General features: G+C 43.3%; 1 long non-coding RNA gene across 1 annotated transcript; it reads right to left on the bottom strand.

Annotated features, from left to right (window-relative positions):
• Positions 1–1,023: 1,023 nt before the first annotated feature.
• Positions 1,024–4,874, bottom strand: LOC142774744 (uncharacterized). Its single transcript, XR_012886527.1, has 3 exons — positions 4,598–4,874; positions 2,453–2,567; positions 1,024–1,046 (listed from the first exon to the last, which is right to left on the bottom strand). It is a non-coding gene; the product is annotated as an uncharacterized LOC142774744 (long non-coding RNA).
• Between the last annotated feature and the right edge of the window lie 3,179 nt (positions 4,875–8,053).

The following is an 8,053-nucleotide window of genomic DNA, read 5'->3' as shown; positions in this document are numbered from 1 at the left end:
GAAATAATCTGCTGTAAGTTCAGGCCCTTATCATAGGGCGTGAGGCATCGCGTAGCGACGATGAAATTGCGATGGTGCCACCGAGTGGAGCTCCTCCATTTGCACTGATCTTTCCGAATGGAAGTTGGCGTCGGCGACACTGCACCCTCTTGAAACAAGGATGATCATGTCTGCTACAACACAAAGGGTTGGTAGCGAAGTTGGCACTTTAATGAACGGTATCCCTAATCCTGCGTTTTTCACATCAAATATGCCGTCACTAAGATAACCTCAATTTTCCACGCCATGCAGAAAAGTCGCACGCTCTCTGTGCGTTCACCTAAGACGACTCGAAGGCTAAAGCCACATTTTACTTCTCGGTCAATCACACCAATAGCACGTGGAAATCAAACACTCATCTTGGTCAACAGTTCCGGATGCATTTTTTTATATACGGCAATGACCGATTGAACATTTCGCTAGATGAAGGAGTAAGGAGGCTTCTTGAAATGGAGGCACCCACGTGGGCTTGTCAGGAGGTATAAGGCCAGTTAAAATTCTAAAAGCACCGCCTCGGATAGATGCACCACTTGCACAACTGATATTGTTTCCATTGGTGGGTAGGTAGACTTACGTTTTGTTGTTTTCGTGCGTGCGTTGATGTCTTTTGATACGGCCTTTTGATACGATGTCTTTTGATACGGATGTCTTGATACGGCCTTTCGCCCGAATGCGAGTGTTCATGTCTACGAACATCTGCAAGCCTTCTGAAAGACTTGCTACACGCACGGCACTTGAAGGGCTTCTCGTTCGTGTGAATGCGGATATGCATTGTGAGGGATGCCTTGTGTGTAAACGATCGACCGCATTTGCTGCAATAAAAGCGCTTGTCGCCTGTATGATGTATGCGGTGATGATCCGTGAGATGGCTATTACGTTTAAATGTTATGCTACATAATTGGCACTTGTGGCGTTGTTGTCCCGATGTTTTCTCGCCGCTGTTGGCGCCGCCGAAGACATTGCTGGCACGTTTTCGCTTGTCCCTTTGCGTGGAGCCAGTGACATCCCTGCGAGGGATCGGGCAGCAGAAGAAAAAAACTCTGCATGTAAGTGCATCAGCTTGTTTTTGATGTTATAAAGTCTGGTGAAGAGATTATGACATTTATGGTAAGCATGTTCGCTTAAAATAATTCCCAACTTGGCCAAGTTGCCTTCATCAAACGCTCGCCTTATTCAGCGGCAATTAACGCCTACCATATCTTTTTCCACAAGGGACGCTAGACGTTCAGATAAAGAACAGTACTTTTTCTAATTGTATATACAAGTAATTTCTGCCTCTCGATTCCTTGATTAACGCCTACTAACAAGAGCGAAACGCAATAGGACGCTAGATAAAAAGAATAAAGCAGCATTCTTGTAGAGCATGTTTGGATGCTCCGAGCACAACGTGCGAAGTGTGGCGTCGCACGTAAAACTAATATATATATATATATATATATATATATATATATATATATATATATATATATATATATATATATATATATATATATATAAGAAAGCGAAGACAGAAAAAAGATACAACATACGAGAACGAGTGCGCAGAATGACAGAAATAAAGATCGGGAGAAGAAAAAGTAAAAGGAGAAAGGTTTAAATAGTTTGAACAAGACAGTAACATTGGGCTAGAATGAGGTACAAGGAGCCAAAAAGAAAAAAAGAAACGGGCAGCAAGCATACTCGTGTAAAGTATAGTATAGCAAAGCATCTTAAAAAGTAAGGTCGAAAAGAAAGATTTGAGTATAGGACATGGTGTAAAGTGGAGCGCAGTCTTGCATAATATTGTACACCTATGGAGAGACGCGAAGGGAGAATCAGTACGGGAAGAAAAGATTGATAGGGTAATGCAGGACACCATCTTGTATATTGTACTATATTAAGGAGTGGGAAAGCCAGGTGAGGGTGAGAAGAAGGGCGAAGTGAACAGCTTTGACGCTTTCTCAGATTACGCACCATCTCAGTGCGTAGCTGTTCAAATTTTTCATTTCGGGCACATTTTATTGTAGGATAAATATGATGACACTTCGCCCCGCCGCGGTGGCCTAGTGGCTAAGGTACTCGGCTGCTGACCCGCAGGTTGCGGGATCGAATCCCGGCTGCGGCGGCTGCATTTCCGTTGAAGGTGGAAATGTAGGCCCGTGTGCTTAGATTTGGGCGCACGTTAAAGAATTTTAGGTGGTCTAAATTTCCGGAGCCCTCCACTATGGCGTCTCTCATAATCATATAGTTGTTTAGGGACGTTAAACCCCACATATCAATCAATCAATAAAAATGATGACACTTCGGTAGGGTGAAGAAAGGAAGCAAAATTATTCCTTCTTGAAGTCCAAGTGTGATTAGCAAAACATGCGTTCTCATAAAGCCTTTGCCAGAACACTAATTGGTTTGAACATTTTCTTTTTATGACACTTACTGCATCTTGGCTTCCGAGGAGACTCCAATGTGGCCGCCGCTAGTATTCGGCATCGCTTCGTCGACATCGTTTGGCACCGTAGGCTGGAAGTCGTTGGTCCCACACTCGGAATTTTCTATATAGGTGGGAAAGGGAAGGTATTTGGCTAACAGTAACAGCAGTTGACGATGGCGGTGTACAATGTGATGACAACAAAGAATGAGCTGTGACAGATCGTCACGCTGTAGTACTGCCGGCTTTTGTTTCTTCTCGGACAGAAGTCTCGTTGACGCTTCCAAGCCTATTGCTAGCTTTTTGCTGTATATCACCCCGCTTTCATGGTTGAATTACCCTACAACTGATTATTCGGCGTATATTACTGAATCGGTCCTCATTACAGCAATTGAATTGCGACGGCTGCGAAATACTACAGTCTAAGGCACTCTGCGATGGTAAGTGGGTGTTAAAGAGTGAACACTTCCGTACAGCTTATAGTGAGCGAGACTTGTAATCATATCGTGGATCCAGATATTATTATTATTATTATTATTATTATTATTATTATTATAATTATTATTGTTCGATATTGGCTTCTATGTGCCACAATATGAAGCCCCAAAATATGCTTGACCACGCAGATAACATATTGTAGACCAGAAAATATCTCCAAAACCATGACGAACGCTGTTAATGCGTAGTTTCAAATACCATGTTTGGCCACCTATACTCGAACATCTTCGGTTGTTGTGGCAAATATTCGCTACCCAAGGCGTTCACGCGGGACACCAATTTTTAAATTCTGTTCTTTTTGGATTAAAAAAGAGGCTTCTGATAAAGGTGACGCCTCAGTCCCCTTACGTTGATTAATGTTATAGACAGAGCTTTATGTCAAACTTGAGACGCTTTTGACCTATTTTTATTCAAATCACCTGCATCAAACTTGGCAAAAAACTGCCTTTGATGTTGAAGTCACGTTCAGTAAAAAGGGCTGAACTGTGCCTATCAGAGATTTTAAATACCAAGCCAGCTTCATGCATGGTAAACGCGTATATGATCTGAACAACCAGTTTATATGGTAAAATATTGCGTCCATGCGCATTGATTGACAACCCCTATGAAGAATACCGCAGTTGTTCACAAAACGGTGGCGTGAGTTCAACCGTAACCTTGGCTGTAATCTTATAGCTTTCATTCGTTAGTGTCTAAAACCTGCCGAGGCTATTTCCTTGCAATCTCCTTTTTATTTAGTTTTAGTAACCCGTACATTACACGTGCCACCACTACCATGGCAAACCAGGCCCGAAAATCTTTAAACATTCCAGATTACTTTAGAATTGTTCAATCAGATTCCTCACCAAAGGCCCTTGCTGTAGAACTTAACATGCCCGGATACAAACTGGAATGTTAATGTGGATAATGCCGGAAAGTTTGATTCCACGAGTGTAATTGTCGACGCACTTTTGTGCTGATCAGTTCATCGTCGGCTGACGACCGTGATAGCCGCTATCATTCCGCAGCGTGCATTACTTGCACCGAAACCTATTTCTTAAGCGTGTCAAAAATTGTTTCGCGTTTAACAGCATGACTGCCGTTTTATTCGAAGTTTGCACTGGGTCACAATCTATACACTAGTATATTATTCTGGGATTGCATGCACCAAACAAAGGTTTAATGTAAATTGTCAGCTAAGGGTTTTCAGATTAGCATAACGTTTCTTAACCAAAGTGAGGTTCTCACCAGTTTTTAACCGTCGACTGCGTTATGAGCAGGTGCAGAAAGCAATATATGCATGTCCCAAATACTAGCGAATTTCTTTAGGAACTACCAACGCTGAACAACACTGCAAGCCATCGATGTTAATGGTCCGCGCCACCGTTGGCGGAGCTATTGGACACTCGGATGGCCTGCATATGCCTAAGCCACATCACGTGGAATCTCCCGACGCATTGATCATGACTTCCCTTCTAACATTTTTTTTTATTTGTTCCCCGAGCCAGTGATGTCGGACCTTCCAAGCATTACGGGGGCGTTTTCTTTGTTAAAGAAAAAAGGCTTTAGTTTAACGAGTGTACTATACGACCGAAAACATTAGCGTAATCGAATGTGTGTAGAACTAATCGTATTACTCGGTTTAACTATAGTATCTGATGGTAATGCTAGACATACCGGGCGAAGAAGCTCTGACGAGGCAGGACAAATCGGTCGATTCTTCATTTGAGGGGCCATCAGCAGTGTCGTTGGACAAAAAGGTATAGGTGTACCGCCAGTGAACACTACGGAAACATTTTTTATGCCGAAATATTGCAGCATTACCACATACGCAAAGAAAGTAAAGGCCACCGAAGTTCACAATATGTACACGCAGCAGCCATCCGCTTACTTCCTGAACGCGAATTGTGTGCCATAACCAAGGCAGCCCGCCAGACTTCATAGATCGACAAAGAAGTGCACTCCCCCTCCCAATTTTTTTTTATCTGAGCGCATGGCTACGCCCCCTGTTCAATAAGGTTGAGGTTACTGTCAACCGAGCAGACGCTTTGTTTGGAAAAGGCTCGTGTGCTCATCCGCTGCTCATGCTTCGCTAAGAAGACGAAATAGGCGGGCGAGTGGCTTGCTTCGTAAAAACTCTGGCTCAACCGGGTCGCCTCGTATGCGCAGATGCCGTGTCCACTCGTTCGATTTACCCGCTGACCCCCCGAGCCACTGCTTAGTTGTTACACTCTACTATCCGGAGCAGCATTACGTTTTGCGTGTGCCTCTCAGCTATAACACCATTGAAACACCATGAAAACCATTGAAAATAAAATGTCCTCCATACAGTACATTTATTTGACCCCGTCTAAATTACGCATGCGTGGCCAGGGATCCATATTTTGAAAAAAAAAAAGAGACATTCATGAACTTAAAAATGGTCCAGCGAAGGGTGGTAAGATTCATTTATGATGCCTATCATAATCTTGATTTACCCTTACCACTTATCCCACTTTTGAAATAGCGCACAGCTATCGCCAGACTCAAGTTTCTTTTCCTGCTTCGGAATCTTAAGTTTAATATCGATTCTCATGAATACGAATCTCCTACTTCTTTCGGTCAAACCAGGCATAACTACAATAGGGATCTATCACCATACTTCGGACGTAATAAGATTTTCAAACACTCCTTTTCACGAACCATTAGCGAATAAAATACATTGCCTACATATGCTTTTCCTGAACATGGCATTTCTCACATCGAAAAATTCATGCATCTTTTTGTGTAGTCAACAATGTTGATACCATCATATATAACGTCACTCATGAGTTCATTTCTGTTGCGTTACTTTTTTGCTGAAGACTGTTACAAGCAATTTGTGCATTTTTTTCTTTCTAGTAGTGTAAAATTAATTCACTTAAGTTAGTATGCACTTGATGTTCAGTTATGGCGTAAGACAGAAAATTTTACTGTTTAAATCTGTTCCCTTTGTTTCCACTGTATTACCTGTCTTCGCCCCTCCTGCTTGGTCTACGGACTGCAGTATGTAATAATCAATATAAACAAATAAATCAGCAGGTACTGTATGAGGATAGGCTAATGGGATGTATTTGAGTCTAAAAATTCACAGAACAAGCATATTTAGCAAAATATCAATAATAATACCTGGCAGAGCGTTTTATAGGCTTGCTGATAGAGGCTTCGATGCAAGATTAGCTTTGGCAACGTTATTTTGCGTTGATATGAAATATCACAACAGATTATTGATGTGAAAATTAAACACTTGATTATGCTTCGGTGTCCGGTTCAATCGGCACTCACATCTCACTCTGCCACTGATTTTTAAACGCATTGCGATTGCTTACGTAGCATACCAGTTGAGCCCGTCGCGCCACCTATGCATGCCTAAGTGGGCCATACCAAAGCACCGCATTTCTTCGTTCCTAATCTTTCCTTACAGTACAACACAATGCGTACGGGTGCTTATATCGCCGCAGCCCTAACGTCTACTATTAAACGTGTAACGCGCACTACTACAACTACGCATAGCAACGCCCGTAGTATGTGGCTTCATTGATTAATATGTGGTTTTTAACGTCCCAAAACCACCATATGATTAGAAGAGACGCCATATATAATGGAGGGCTCCAGAAATTTTGATTACCTGCAGTTTTTTTAACTAGCACCCAAATCTGAGCACATAGGCATACAACATTTTCGTCTCCGTTGAAAATGCAGCCGCCGCCGCTGGTATTCAATCCCACGACCTGTGGGTCAGCAGCCGAGTACCTTAGCCACTTGACCACCGCGGCGGGGCGTAATATGTGGCTTCCTAAAGGCCAAAATGCAGAACTACACAGGAAAATATTGTTGCGCAAAATTTGTTGCACCGAGCTAGCGTATACATATATAGCAGTCGGACTACATCTCATTCAAGCCTCTCGTATACGTCGGCAGCAGTGGAAGAGCAACGTTTGAAATCCGAGTGGTGGAAAAGAAGTTCTTTGTAATTTACCGGCATGACTCAGCCTCCGCCTCCGTAAGCACTGCAACTTGTGTTTGTAGAGCCCCCGTAATGTAGATATAGTGCGTAATCTGGCTGCCGGGTACTGCAAATGCTTTTTCAAACATGGTGACGTTATATTTCTAAAGAAACCCTGTTACCAGAAAGTGTATGACACAGTTCACCTCCAAAAGTAAACAGTTATGTTACAACTTCCTCAGTACACCGCGAGATGAAAAAAAATCCTGTTGATATAAAGATCGCCATGTTGTAACGGCAACTCAAGCGCCATTATGAAAAGAACAGGATCTGGAAAAAGCTCACCTGGCATCGCCTTGGGACGTGTGTGCCTGCTTTCTTTCCTGAAGTACTTTGTAGAGGCCGCCAAGAATAGCGTAATATTCTCGCCGTTCTTCTTCGTGAATCATATCCGTTGCTGTGTATGTATCACGGTCGAAATATTCTTGAGAGTGAACACAGGAGCACGTGGCGTTTGGTACTATACATGTCTGCGATGCTGAGTGACACGTCACATTATCTGCACGCGGGCACGAAGAGGGTAGCGACCTTTCGCGCCCATCACTTAAACTCAGTACTCGTCCGTCATCTGCTAGCTGATTTTCATCCTCCTTGGTGATCGTATTACGATGGCGACTGAAGTATTGATGCTTCAGTTTAAACAGCATGCCTCCTATGCATGCCGTGTTACTATGTTTTTGTTATTTTCTTTTTACTGTGTTTTTTTTATTCGCACAATGAAGAGCCAAAGGAACACAAACACCCGAGCTGTTACGTGGTGCACCTTTCACAAGAGAGAGATGCGTTTGGGAAAGTAGTGTCAGTAATCTGAAATAGTTTTCCTCGATGTTACATCAGCGTTTTGTCATGTCCCACTTAGAAAAACAAAAGCGCTCTTGCCGTTCCAGAAAGTGCTAACAAGTAAAGCGCGGGCACAAAGTTATGATGCGCCCCGCCGCGGTGGTCTAGTGGCTAAGGTACTCGGCTGCTGACCCGCAGGGCGCGGGTTCCAATCCCGGCTGCGGCGGCTGCATTTCCGATGGAAGCGGAAATGTCGTAGGCCCGTGTGCTTAGATTTGGGTGCACGTTAAAGAACCCCAGGTGGTCGAAATTTCCGGAGTCCTCCACTA

This window comes from Rhipicephalus microplus, chromosome 10, assembly GCF_043290135.1.
Source record: "Rhipicephalus microplus isolate Deutch F79 chromosome 10, USDA_Rmic, whole genome shotgun sequence".
Taxonomy (NCBI): Eukaryota; Metazoa; Arthropoda; class Arachnida; order Ixodida; family Ixodidae; genus Rhipicephalus; species Rhipicephalus microplus.
The sequence above is the reverse complement of the archived record's forward strand: the minus strand, read 5'-3'. Positions and strand labels throughout refer to the sequence as shown.